The sequence below is a fragment of the Eulemur rufifrons genome, chromosome 28 (genome assembly GCF_041146395.1).
Source record: "Eulemur rufifrons isolate Redbay chromosome 28, OSU_ERuf_1, whole genome shotgun sequence".
Taxonomy (NCBI): Eukaryota; Metazoa; Chordata; class Mammalia; order Primates; family Lemuridae; genus Eulemur; species Eulemur rufifrons.
This window is the reverse complement of record NC_091010.1, coordinates 71699465-71713960: the sequence shown is the minus strand read 5'-3', so window position 1 is coordinate 71713960 and position 14496 is coordinate 71699465. Positions and strand designations below refer to the sequence as shown.

General features: G+C 58.0%; 1 pseudogene; it reads left to right on the top strand.

Annotated features, from left to right (window-relative positions):
* Nucleotides 1-6949: 6949 nt before the first annotated feature.
* Nucleotides 6950-14496, top strand: part of LOC138376170 (programmed cell death protein 1-like) — a 221197-nt pseudogene continuing 213650 nt past the window's right edge.

Genomic DNA, 14496 nt, shown 5'->3' with positions numbered 1-14496 from the left:
GGCATTCACACTCTGCTTCCCGAGGTCCTGGGTGCTCATTGCCCACAGGACTGGCAAATAGTGGCAAAATACTAAAATTGTCACCTACAGTTACATCTGTAGTCAAGTGTAGGCGGTCAGTAGCTGCTTCTAAGCATGTTGCAGAACATGAGGCAACAGGGGAAAGCCCCCAGTTTAGCACCAAAGGTCCCAGGCAAACTGGGACAGTTGCCATAACAGATGGAGACACTCCTCCAAGACCAAGGAAGCAGGCTGGGGGCGCCCGAGTCCCAGCCCCTCGTGGTCTCCTGCACAGAGGTGCAGAGTCTCCAGGCCCCAAGCAGCCCGGGGAAGGAAATCCCTGCACCTCCGCTGCAGCCAGGCCTCTGGCCCAGGGGGTGTGACCCTCAGTTCTCTTAGGCAAGGGACCTCCAGCCAGCCTGTGGCAGGAATCAGGCCAAAGCTCTGCCCACCCCGCTCCCCGCAAGGACTTCTTTGGCCTCTGTCCCCCTCAGCGAACGCTGCAGATGGAGCAGCCCCTACCAACCAGGGTGGGCTGCACGCTCCCGGGAAGTGGGGGGCACTGTCCCAGGCCACTGCCTGCCTCACCCCCTGAATGACCGCAGGGCCAGCACGATTCCATCCCCAGGGTACAGGGGTACCAACCTGGCCCTGACTCCAGCCCTGCAACGGGCACACACGTGGTCATTTAGGGCTGCACTGGCTCTTGTCCCCAGCAGTGACAGAAGCTATGATCGAAGTTCTTGCTAGACCCGTCCAAGGCACCGAAAGCCCGGGCTCTGTCTCAAGCTCTGGGTGGACTTGGCTGACCCTGAGCAGGCTGATCCCCCGTCACTAGGAAATTTACCTAAAATCAGGCACTTGCTCACCACTTTGAGTCCCCTCAACGTTGGCCAAACTAATAGTAATTGCATTTAAAAACGTGTCTGCCTTTGCTCTTACCTGAGACTTCAACATTCAAATTGTCTGTCCGTTCAGTCCTCAATAGTAGTTATTGCTGCGTCACATTTAGGTGGGTCTAAACTCACGTTCAGGCCAGACGAGGGTCAGGCGAGGGCTGGGTGAGGGCTCAGGCCCAGCTCTGGTTTGTGCTGTCCAGGGTTTGAGTCCCAGACCTGCTTTGGCCTTTTCACTGGGTCCTGTGCCTCAGTTTCCCCACGAGGACGACCAGAATAGCCAGTGCGTGTTAGCGCTGTCCCCTCGGACCACGAGCACGCATCATCTGTTTCCGCCAGCGACATTCAGCGACTCATTACAACGACCGTCATGATGCTGCTCTTGGGGAGTGTCAGGCTTCAGCCGAGACGCCCATCGGGCTGAGAAGCCGCCAGCCCGCTCGAAACCGCGGGGTGCTCCGTCCCCGCCCCCACTCCCCTCCCGTATCCGCCCCGGCCCCGCCCCCACTCCCCTCCCGTGTCTTTCCCCGGCCCCGCCCCTGCCCCGCCCCACTCCCCTCCCGTGTCCGCCCCGGCCCCGCCCCCACTCCCCTCCCGTGTCCGCCCCCGGCCCCGCCCCCACTCCCCTCCCGTGTCCGCCCCGGCCCCGCCCCCACTCCCCTCCTGTCTCCGCCCCGGCCCCGCCCCCACTCCCCTCCCGTGTTCCCCCCGCCCCGCCCCCTCCCCAGCCCCGCGCCGCGGCTCCGCTCGTCCCCCCGCTGCCACGGGGGCGCAGCCGGACAGCGGGCGAGGGCGGGGCGGGGTGCGGCGGGAGGACCGGGATGGGGAGAGGATGGAGAGGGGGCGGGGGCGGGGGTCTGGCGTGTCAAGGGGCAGGTGGGGGATGGGAGGGGTGAGGGGTGGGCGGGTAGGTGGAGGATGGGGCGGGAGGCGGGCCCAGAAGGTCGGGCCTCGCGCGAAACTTGGGGGGAAGCCCTGAGGGGTCCACGGGAGCGGAGCCTTCATCCCGCGGCCTTACCCTCCCAGGGCTGGGGGTGCGCTGGGCCCCACGGCCCCCTCGAAGGGGTGCGGGGTCTTGGGAGCTCCTGCCAAGGGTGCTCCGCCCCGGGCCGCAGGCAGAGGGTCCCAGAGCCGGACGTGCAACTGGGGGCGCCGGGCCCACCTGGGAAAGCCCAGGCAGCGCTGGGAATTGGGAGGTGGGGCCTTTCACTCCTCCGTGTTTAAGGCTTCAGGTGGCCCTGTGGCCTGGCGGACCATGGAAGGCGGAGGAGGTGGGTGTTGCGGCCCCTGCGGGGCACCAGGTGCTCCTCCCAGGCCCAGCGCACGCCAGGCCCCGCCCCCTGGCGCCTGGCCAGGTGCAGATGGTGCGCTGCTGTCTGCCCAGCCCCACCCCGCTGGGTCCGTGGCTCAGGGCAGATTCCCAAACCTACCCCAGGGTGAGGGCAGCTGCTGACACACTGCACTGGCTGATGAGAGGGCGGGGACATAGGCTCCTTCCTGGGGACCGTCTCCAGCCCGTCTGCCCAGTGCACCACCCCGTTGGGCTGGCACGGCGTCTCCATCTGAGCCAGCCCCCTCCCCGCTATGACTCAGCACACACACCTGTGCGGTTCAGGCCAGCTCAACAGGGAGAATCTTCTCTGCTCTCGACAAAGGATGAAGGTTTCCCTCTGCAGAGCGAGGCTTCCCAAGTCCCTCAGCAGACCTCAAGGTCACCCACATCTCGGACCCAGGGTCTGAGCCTTGGGGCCGGCCCTGCCCCAGAAGAGAAGGGACAGGCTGGCAGGCCACGGCTGTGGCTCTGGTCAGGTCCCTGCCTGGCTGGGACAGTATGTTACCCCACAGCTCCCTGCTCCTTGGAGATGGAAACTGGGCTCTTAGATATGTGTCCTCTGCACTGTGTGGCATTTCTGAAACCCAGCTGTCTCTGGGCCCTCCTGTGGCTCCTTCCCAGAAAGCTGGAGGGAGCAGGGAAAGGCTTACCAACCACATCTCGGCTCGGGACGTTAATCATTCCCAGAGCGGGGCAGGTGGCCTGTCCCGGATAACCCCATGGGTCAACACAGAAAGGATGTTAACTTGCACCTGCCAGCCAGAGCGTCCTGTCCCGTCACAGGACATACATGTGACCAGGAATTCAGAACTCCCCAAGGGGAAGCTCTCTTGGGGGGGGGAAGAAGTGCTGGGCATGGGGGGCTCCCTGCAAGGACTGAGGGAAGATGCGCCAGAGACGGGGAGGATGAGCCCATGACGCTTCTCCCAGCTCAGGCGGTGGCTGCGGTCCCCTTGGATGGAGAGCTACGCACTTGGTTCTGTTTTGTTTTATTGAGGTTAAACACAGACACAGAAAAGCTCTCCGAACACACACATGCAGCTCAAAGAACAATCACAACAGACACCCACAAAACCACCATAAGGCAAGAAGTGGGAGGAGGGGGCTGGGGCTGGGGCTTGCTGGTGGGGTGGGGGCGCTCAGAGGTGGCTTCACTCAGCAGCACCTGCTGGGGGGCAGAGGGCAGGCACAGCTGGAGGTGTCACATCTGCCGGGGGAAGATGCCGAGGTTCAGTCTGCACATGCGCAGCAGCCAGAGGATGCAGAGGGTCGTGGAAACCCAGATCCACACGTCTTCGTAGGGCTCAGCACGTGGCCTTCGGCAGGCGTGGCCAGAGCGGAGGTCTGCCTCCCTGCAGCTGCCACGGCTGGACTTGCCGAGCCTGGACCTCAGCGGTCCCTTTCTGTAATAGCTGTAGGTGACCAAGCCATTGTTTGGGGGGCCGTGGGCGATGTGGCCGGGGCCCTTGCGAATTATGTCCAGGACTGAGAAGGGGATGGTGATGGAGCCCTCACTGACGCGGACGGGGCCGTGGGCGCTGGCTGGTGGGCGGGACTCTCAGCCCACAGGGCCCTGGCTGCCATCTTCCCTCTCTCTGCCTTTGGTGACGTCAGTGAAAGAGTCTCTGCCTCTGATGCCATCAGGAAAGGACGAGGTGGCCAGGGAGCCCTTATCCTTGGAAGTGAGGCCACTGGCGTTAGTCTCTGAACAGGGGTCATGACCAGCAGTGACGAGGCGCCTTGACAACAGCACGGTCTCCATGGCAACCGGTTTGTCTCAGAGAACGGGAAGCAGCAAGGAAAACACAGTCCAGTGAAACCTCCCCTGATCCCACACCCATGTCTGCAGTCATGCGACATGCAGCCCGCGTGCCAACATCCGTGTGTCTCCAAGCACAGAACACATGAAGAGTCGTGTCTGTCTTCACAAGTAGAGATCATGCTAAACACATCACGCTATAGCCTGCTTTTCTGACTGCACAGCGCATCATGACGCGTGTTCCGTGCTCAGCCCTTCCGGAACGTCTGGAGCTTGTCCGGGTCACGGCTGTGCTGTGATCCACGCGGCTCTGCCTGCGCCCGGCCACGCTCGTTCTCGCCACTGCCCACAAAGCCGTGAAGAGCTTCATGGAACATGTATCACTGCACATGTTCCCGTGGTTTTTCCTTTTAAACTTTTTATTAGTGGGAAATATATAACATTTACATAAAAATGCCTAAACCATGAATGCGCAGCTTCACAAATTATTATAAAAATTGGGTCACCTAGGGCAGTGGTCCCCAACCTTTTTGGCACCAGAGACCAGTTTCATGGAAGACAATTTTTCGACGGACGGTGGTGAGGGCGGCTGGGCGGCAGTGGAGCTCCAGGCCCAGTCCCTGACAGGCATGGCCCAGTGCCAGTCCACAGCCTGGGCACTGGGGACCGCAGACCCAGAGAAGACAGGGAACCTCACCCACCAGAGCTCCGCCCACTCCTCTGGGTTTGGGTGCCGCTGGCAGGTGGGTCAGCCCTCCCTACTGGGCCGCAGCGAGCTGTGTCCGGCCAGTCCCTGCAGGGGCCCGTCCCCCTGGGCCTGTGTGTGGCAAGGCAGCACAGCAAGGGAGGGTCGAGGCCAGGGGCACGATGGCAGTTCAGCGTGCACCGAGCCCTTGCTCCGCGAACCTCAGCAGAGGGGTGCAGCTGCAGGAACACCCGGGCCACCTTGCCTGGGCCCAGGCCGGTGGCCCACCGTGGACAGGTGCATGTTCTTGGTCCAGCGTGCTGTGTGGCTGCTGCCGCCGGCTGCCCCAGGCAGGGGGGGTCCCAGAGCCCACAGCTGGGGAGCAGCTTCTGTCCAGCCAGCTCTGCACCCAAGGGCCCTTCCCTTCATCCAGCCGAGCCGGTGGCCCTGGGAGCTGGGGAGGCCTCCCCAGAAGCAACAGGACAGGGGCCCTTCTGCATGTCCGAGTGGGGACGGTGGCCTTTTGGGGGGCATTCTGCATTCGCAGGGCACGGCTGCATGTCAGAGCTCAGGCGGGGATGCACCTCGGCCACCTGGGTCACCAGCAGGAGCCTGAGTGACGCTCATGCGGTGGGGTGAGAGGGCAGGAAAGTGCCACACACACCACACACACCACACACACTGTACACGTGACCATAGGTACACACAACATACAAGCACACACACTACACACAACACACACTGTACACAACACACACTGTACACATGACCACAGATACACAGCTACACGCAACATACAAACACACTGTACACACTATGCACACATACCACACGAAAACACACTACAGACAACACACGCAATACACATGAACACATACACCTGCACACACCTACACACACAAACACGCACACACATCGGGAGATTTAAAATACTCACAGTTAAACTAGTAACCACATTCTAGAAAGTTTACAAAATACCGGGGAGGGTAGCAATCACCTGTGACACCCCACCTTAACACAGCCCGTCTAGCTTCATTCTTGTGTATGATAAATTGTGGAACTATCTCATTTGGTTCTTAAACATTTCGTTCTTAAACTGGGCAGATAAATCAAGCGTTCTATTTTGACTTCTGGGAAATGTTTCAAAAACAGGACAGAACAGAAAGTTTTCATTTGTAAACACAATTAACCATTTCCCGCTCAACGTCAGAAGCAGCTGAGAACCGGGCTGCTGCCTGCTGGCCACCAAGCCCTCGTCCAGGGCGGCCGCGGCGGACGTCGCTGGGGCACCGGCGCTGGTGCCCTCCGCCTGCGCTGCGGCAGCGGTTTCCGGATGATCCTTCTGCACAACACACACGCACAGCCCACGACACACACACATACACAACCCCCAACACACACAACCCCCAACACACACAATCCCCAACACACACACACAACCCCCAACACACACGCACAGCCCACAGCACACACATACACAACCCCCAACACACACGCACAGCCCACAGCACACACACATACACAACCCCCAACACACACTGCCCCCAACACACACGCACAGCCCACAACACACACACATACACAACCCCCAACACACACTGCCCCCAACACACACGCACAGCCCACAACACACACACAAATCCCCAACACACACAACCCCCAACACACACACACAGCGCACAACACACACACACACAATTCCCAACACACACAACCCCCAACACACACACAATCCCCACTACACACACACCTGCAACACACACTCTCTATCCTTCAACAAGCCGGGCCTCAGGTGTCTCCCTCCCATCTTCCCCCCCCCAGGAGGAAATGAAGGGGCTGCACGGGGTGGGGGCACCTCGGCCGCGGGGCCTCCCGCCCTGCCCGGCTCCTTCATCACCGGCCATGAGGGGGTGACAGCCGTTTCAGCGGGGCTGCGGGACCCTGCTCTCCCCCTGCCCCTCCTTCCTCCCAGCAGCCGGGCTGGGGCAGGGTCTGCACCGCAGGGAAGGGCTGCTTATGCTGTGATCCAGTGTTGTGCTGTTTGCAGTGAGGTGGCTGTAGATGTACTTGCTGGAAATTGCACAGCTCTCTCCTCTTACACACCATCAGTGTCTCCCAGTGACAGCAGTTTGCAACACTGCAGGACAACGTCACAACCAGGCTGAGGACTGTGGTAAGTCCGCCCTGTGCTGCTGACGTGTGTAGAGGTGTGATTTCACCCGGCCCCTCCTGCACAGGCAGTGGCATTGCTGGACCTGGTCCTCAGAGGGCCACAGATGCCACAGCGCCGGCTGCAGGAGGCCTGGGCGGCTGTCAGGAACCTGCGGGTCTGGGGCGTCCCCAGCCCAGCCGGCCGGTGACCCACCTCCGGAGAGCCCAGCAAGGAGACGCCTGCCTCTGCCGCCTGACCCGTCTGGCCAGCAGGCGGCACTGCCGCATTCCCCCCACCCCCCGCTAAGCCCACCTGGCCGGTGGGTCCCCCCAGAGGCCAACCTGCGGGCCCACGCCCCTGTCTCCCTCCCTGTCCACTGGTCTCCCTCCCCTCCCCCAGCCCGCCCCCAACCCTGTGCCCTCCGCCCACCCACGGGGAGCCGGAGGAAGAGGGGGTGGGTTGAGGGGCGGGTGCCCTCCCTCCATCACGACCTGAGGACCTGGGACAGTTTCCTTTCCGCGGCCACATCTGCCTGAGCAGCCCAGGAGGTGGGGGCAGCGGCGTGGCGGGCGCAGGCTGGCGCTCTGGGCGTGTGGAACCCACAGGCTCCCTGGCCCATCATGTGGGCCTTGCTGCAGCTGGGCTGGTGACCAGGATGGCTCCTAGGTACGTGCAGTCGGGAGTCAGGGGTTGGGGTCAGAGCGGGGCTCTGGAGGGACCTCCCGCCTTGGTCCCTGACAGGTGAGGAGGGCTCTGTGGGGCCAGCACCCGGGACAGCCCAGCATAGCCACTTGCCCGGGAGCGCTGTGTGGCTTTGTGAAGGTGAAGTGCCCTCTCTGGGCTCCAAATCCTCACCTGACAAGGGTCTTCTCTTTGCTCTGGGGCAGGCAGGACCTCTGTCCTGTCTCAGCTGGTCCTCAGCGTCCCGTGGGACGGGGCGAGCTGGTGTCCTCCTCTGTGGGACAGGGGGTCGGGCTGGCCAGAGCCCCACACCTTGGGCCCTGTGGCTCTGTGTCACAGTTCTTCCCACTGTCCTCACTTGTGTTTTCCTGTGCATGGGACCTGCCCCACATGGGGACTGAGCTTGGCTTTGTGACACCAAAGGTTAGATGAGCTGGGGACATTTTCCTAATGTAGCAAAAGTGTAACCGGGAGTAAAGACTGCTCACCTGCCCCCCAGCCTGCCCTCGTGGGCGGGGAACGTGCCCCTGGGGCTGCTGGCCGGGACGGCGGGTGCCAGGTGCTGCAGCCAGACTCTCCCGCTGCCACTTGTCCCTGCGGGATGCTCCAACGCAGTATGCCTCGGTTTCCCCATGGGCACCAGTCGGCACACGGCAGTTCAGCAAGGTGCGGCGTGTGTTGCTGGGGCCCTGTCCGTCCGGTCCCAGACTCGGCCCGCCCTGGCCGCGGGGATCTTTGTTCTGTGACACGGCCTTTTTCCTTCCGAATTTATTCACTGTGTTTATTCCTTTGTCCTTCCCACGGGCAACCGCCCCTTCGAGTGCGCTTGTCACTGGTGTTTGCGGGGACGTCCCAAACCCCATAGTTTGCCGGGGCCTGTCCTCGTGCGTGAGGGTGAATGAGAGTACGGCCGCCCTGAGCTCAGGCTGCGGCTGCTCCCTCAGCTTGGTGACCTGTGGCCACCTCTGTGCTGTCTCCTCGCCGGCTTTGGGGACAATGACGCCGGCCTGGCAGGGCCCCAGAGTCAAACCAGATCATTTGTGGACACCACCCAGCACAGCCCAGCACACAAGTGTTAAAGTCAAACTTTTTTATTGTTTTCAACCTACTGTTTTGAAAACGATCACAGGGTAAAGTTGACACGACCGTGGGCATCCTTCACCCGGAACCTACTTGGTAACACCGGCATGTGACTCTCAGTGTCAGTGGGCAGAAGTGTCCGCGGCCACGGCGTCGGCAGGGTCTGTCCTCCCGAGGCTCTGGGGGCCGGGCTGCCCCAGGCCTCTCCCGGTGCTGGGTTCGCCGTCAGCCTTTGGCGTTCATGGTCTTGTGGAAGCGTCACCCCAGTCTCTGCCTTCGTCTTCACACGTGTGACTCTGCACAAACGTCCCCTTTCTACGGGACACCAGTCACACTGGATTAGGCCCCACCTACTCCGTGTGACCGGCTCTGAGCCAGTGCCGTCCGCAAGGCCCTGTTCCCAGCGGGGTCGATTCTGAGCCCGGGGCTGGGGGCCTCCCCGGGTGCCCACGGCACGTCCCCTCTGCCGCACGCAGCTGACACTGGGACCCACGTGCGGGTCCGTCACAGACGCTGGGACACTCCGCTCCTCACACTCAGCCAGGTCTGCTGGGGACAGAGAGCTGCTCATGGCGCTCGCTCCCTCCGACCGCGGGGGGACCAAGGACTGTTGCCAGACCGGCTCCCGCCCCCCCCACCCGTCTACCGGGCCAGGACCGGCCTCTGTCGGGGCCGTGAGTCCGCAGGTTCTTCCAGTCTAGACCGGGCCCTGCCTTCTCTGTCGCGGCCACTCCTGTATCCGGAACAGTCGAGGGATGTGTCCGACATTTGCCCGAGGGGCATCAGGCTTGCATCTTGGCCAGGAACACCACAGACGGGTGTCAGTCCCTCTTGGGGTGCCTGTCGGGGGACCCCATGATGGCGCCCTTCCCTCTGTGGTAGGTAATAGCCTGATAGTCTGCCAGGCGGTGCCTTTGGCTCCTCAAGATGGCTCTGGCCTAAACGAGGTGCTAGGCGGTGCCTGGGGAGTGTGCTGTCCGCGAGGCCTACGGCAACCCCTCTGTGGAGCCGGCGCCCCCACTTCTAAGCTCGCCTCAAAGGCCGGCCACGCTCACGCCCCGCCTGTGCGGGGTATGGCCCTCTCCCACCACTACACGATCCCAGTGAGAAGCTTGAGGGAGACTGTGAAACCCCACAAATATGACCGCACCCAGCCTCAGCCAGCGCTCATTTCAAAATATTCACCTTCTTGGCGGGACTCTAACAGCTAAGGAGGCCAGGTAGGCTCCCTGGAGGAGGTGGGAGGTGCCTTGGATGGACACTCCCGGGTGGGCTGGGCAGGGGCCAGATGGTCCCCCTCAGCCTTCCCACGCTGGGCCCCCGGGGGCAGGGGGTGTGGGGCCAGGATGGGGTGGGGAGGCGGGCGCGTGAGCTCCCGCAAAGTCCTGGCCCTCGAGCTACCTCCCAGTCGGCGGGGGCCCAGCCAGACTCGCTGCCCTGGGTGGGTCCAAAACCCATGCCGGCGGCGGGGAGCCAGGGCCGGGCCGGCGGGATCCCAGCAGAAGGGCCCCCTGGGACTCACACAGCGAGGAAGAGGTGGTCCCTGGACCCGCCGCTGCAGGGAAGCAGACACTGCGAGGGTCCGTTCCACAGACAAGCACCTGACACTCCGTGTGCGGGGAGAGAGAGCAGCCTCCCGCCAAGCTGGGCGCCCAGCAGCGCCGTGGCTTTGACCCCGCCGGGCCCTCTGAGCGCGCGGGTGGCGCTTACCCCGCCCCCATCCTGGTGCGCTGGTCCGGACACGCGGGGGGGGGGGGGGGGCGTGCTGGCTGAGTCCACCCCTGCATCCCTGTGGCTGCCCCGGCGTGAGCGATGGGGACCCACAAGTGCTGCCCGAGGTGTCCGCTGCCGCGAGGACCCCGCCCTGCCCCGCATCCCCAGAAACTAATACTGACAATTTAATTCAAAAAATGTGGGTTGAGTTGCACATAACCCATGCACAGAAAACAATAAAAAATAACAAATTAGAATGGATCGTTTAGTTTTAATAAAACACCATGGCCCCAGGGAATTTTTTTTTTTAGTGTGGCAGTCAGGTGTTAAATGTTTCACATGGAACTTACCAGGCAGAGCACAGCATCCAGGAGGTTCCAGGGCGTCCTTACCATCTGGGTTTGATGGTACAAGTGCAAGTTTACGTGCTCAAGCCATGACACAGGTTCTGAGGGGCTGTGGAAGAAATGAGAGCCCAGGAGTTAATCAAGACAGACAAGTGAGGCCCAAGAACCTTTGCAGAAACCCTCCAGGCCCAGGCTGAGCTGCTGGCCAGGCCGGGGCAGCCCAGGGCCACCTCCATCTGCTCCCTGAGCTGCAAATAGGCATCCGTGGCTGGCCCTCTTCACTATCTAGAAAAAATTATAAACCATCTGTTCTCACGTTCGTTGGTTTTTAGGGGAAGAAAAAGGAAAAGTTTGGCTTGTCCAAGGAAGCACATGGCTGCAATAGGCACAGGCCCATTTTTACCAATATTGCTCCTTTATTGATAAACACGTCTCACGCCCTGGGGTTCTGCTGCCCCCGCGGGATGCAGAGACCGAGGTGACGGCACTTTCCAGGGTCCAGACTCACCTCACGGGCCTGCGTCTGCTCTGCCACCAAACCCAGGGGGTCGGCCTGGCCTGTGCTGTCCACACAGAGAGCCGAAGAGTGGGGCCAGGAGCACTGCTGGGGGGGGAGGAAGGAAGATTTGATGCGAGTGATGTCAGCCAGAGCAGGGAGGGGAGGGGAGGGCGAGGACATTTGCAGCGGGCCATGTTTCGTGGGGCTGGAAGGCATGGGGTCTGCGGGCGTCCTGTTGGAGAGTGGGCTGCTGGTGACGGTGGCGAGTCGCCGGGGTCCTGTGCAGAAGTTGGTCAAGTCTGCTCTTTGGGCTGCACTGTCTGAGAGGCTGAGGTCCTGGGGAGAGAACAAAAGTGCCTTAGGGAGGGGTCACCTTGCAAGGCCGAGTGCACGAGCACCCGCAGGGGTGTGTGATCCGAGGACCCAGCGGTGTGGCCTCAGGCTGGTGGCAGCACCTGTGCAGCCAGCCCCACCCACACTCCTCTGTCCACGCGTCCCCGGTGCACAGCACATAGTGTCCAGACGTGAGGACCCCCCACCGGCTGCCCGGACCCTCGGACAGAGGGGGCCTTCCGAAGCTGCCCTCCAGTGCTGCCCCCCACACTGGCAATGCCCGTCAGGCGTGGCCCTGCGTGGGGCGACAGGCACAGAAGAGCCCCTGCCCCAGGCCGCCCGTGTGCCCACTTGCCTACACAGATGGCAGCCAGGCAGGGACCATAAGGCACTTGCACCCTGTCCTGGCCTCGAGGGGCCTCGCGGGGCCGCATGGCGGGCAGAGCTGAGCTGTCGTGTGGGTTCTGTACACACGGTTGATGACCCTGCCCCGTCCTCCTTCCCCAGTCTCGTGTCCAGGAAGTTGAGCACATCCGACTGTATCACCCAGAACAGCAGAAAAAGCAATTGGAGAGCAGCAGTGCACATGGAGGAAGGACTTCACCAGGTACTGCTGTCCCTCGGCCTCAAGTCTGTCAAGGGCTGGGGACCCCACAGCCACTGTCCTTTGCTTCCCTCCTGGTATGGCCCTAGGACTCTGTGATGTGTGTGCACCTGTCTCTGTGTGAGGCTGCGTGTGTGTCTGTGTGCTGTGTGTGGTGTGTGAGGTTATGTGTGTGGCTATAGTAGTTTGGTGTGTGGTCACAGGGAAGACTGAATGCTTCTCCTGGGACTGGGGACAGCGAGAGTGTGCCCTCCCACCACTTTTGATGTTGCACTAATGTTCCAGCCAGCACAACAGAGCAGGAAAAATGAAGGCATACAGAACACAAAGTAAAACTATGTTTATTTTCAGGCAATAAAATTCTGAAAAATAAATTTAAAAACTATTTGAAATAACAAATTAGCTTAACAAGGTGCAGGGCATAATATCATGATACAACACTTAGTCATTTCTGTACACTGGCAATGAAAAATCTAAGTTCTATTTGAAAGCTATTCTATTCATAATATTACCAAAAGAATAACTTTAACAGAATTGGTGGAAATATATTCCCTGAAAGCTGTAAACCATGGCTAAGAGAAGTTGAAGACAGTCTATTAAATGGAAAGATCTACAGTATTCACAGATTGCAAAAAAATATTATTAAGGAGCAGTTTTCCCCTAAACTGATCTACAGACTAACCAGGATCCTTACTGAACCCTGGCAGCACTTTTTTTTAGTGGAAATGACAAGCTGATCCTAACATGTGTATGGAAATTCAGAGCATCTAGACAACATACCAGCCAAAACAATTTTGAAAAAAGAACAAAATTGAAGAACTTACACAACCAGACATCCAATTTTACTACAAAGCTATGGCAATAAAGACAGTGTGATACTGACATAAAAATGGACCTACAGACAAGTGGAACAGAATAGAGGTCCAGACTTAAACCTTTCATTTATGGTCAATAAATTTTAAACAAGGATATCAAGATAATTGGATGGGGAGAAATGACAGCTTCAACACACGGGACTGTCTACAAAGGTCTGTTTGTATATTGTCTATAGTCCCAAATTGGCTTATAAATAAATGAGTATTCATAAATTATGCAAATAAGCCCAGATGCTTTTCAAATGCACAGGACTTAGTAATCTTTTGGCAGATGAGACTGGTCTAATATTGGTTTGATGGGAATGGCTAGGTCTTCAGCTAGATATGCATATATTTAACTTTAAAGTTCTTACTTGTATGATGCTTTCTTGGCATGAAAATTTAGCCTGGGATGATGGCTATATTTGTCTGATGTCTCATGAAATTTTCCAGACATAATTAAGAATGAATAAATTGGGTAGATGTGGCTAGGAAAAAAGTTTGTAAATAAATTTTTGATACTGGTTATATTTTGTAATATGTTTTCTTGGGGGAGGTTTCTCAAATATTTTAAGTAAATATACCCTTAGAGTTTTACTAAGTGAAGTTAAATGATGAGTATTCATTGAATATATAGATATTATCTAAATAAGATAATTCTAAAACAGTAATTGAACATTAATTGAATAAGAGTTTAGACTCATATACTTTTTTTTTTTTTTTTTTGTTTTGTTTTTTTTGTTGAGACAGAGTCTCACTTTGTTGCCCAGGCTAGAGTGAGTGCCGTGGTGTCAGCTTAGCTCACAGCAACCTCAGACTCCTCGGCTTAAGTGATCCTACTGCCTCAGCCTCCCAAGTAGCTGGGACTACAGGCATGCGCCACTATGCCCGGCTAATTTTTTTATATAGATTTTTAGTTGTCCATATAATGTCTTTCTATTTTTTAGTAGAGACGGGGTCTCGCTCAGGCTGGTCTCGAACTCCTGACCTTGAGCGATCCACCCGCCTCGGCCTCCCAGAGTGCTAGGATTACAGGCGTGAGCCACCGCGCCCAGCCTAGACTCATATACTTTTGACTTCTTATTTCAAAGAAACAAAAGTTATCTGAGTCTGTTAGTGACCCATGACTCTGTTTAGTGAAGTACCTCAAACCCTTTAACATCTTTGGCAGGTTTTCCTGGGATCAAAATCCTAAATTAAATCTTTTTGACCTAAAATTAACTTTGAGATTTTCCAGTTGGACCCCAGGAGAGAATCAAAGAATGTATATCTCTTCTTGTGGAGATATTAAACTATTAGGCTAATTTGGTAAATCGTATAGGAAGCATTGCCAAATAAGAAATGATATTTAACTTGGTCATATTTGTGTAAATGTGTTATTAAAATGTATTCCAAAAATATGTGATTCTGAAAATTCTAATGTGTTGTGTTATGTGCTATCAGTCATTATGATTACTATGTTAAACTGTTATATGCCACAGAAATACCTAAATTTTCTTGCCAATTGTAAACTCTCATCAGACTTTTGACCATGGCTGTTCTGGGTTTCCACAGTTATTA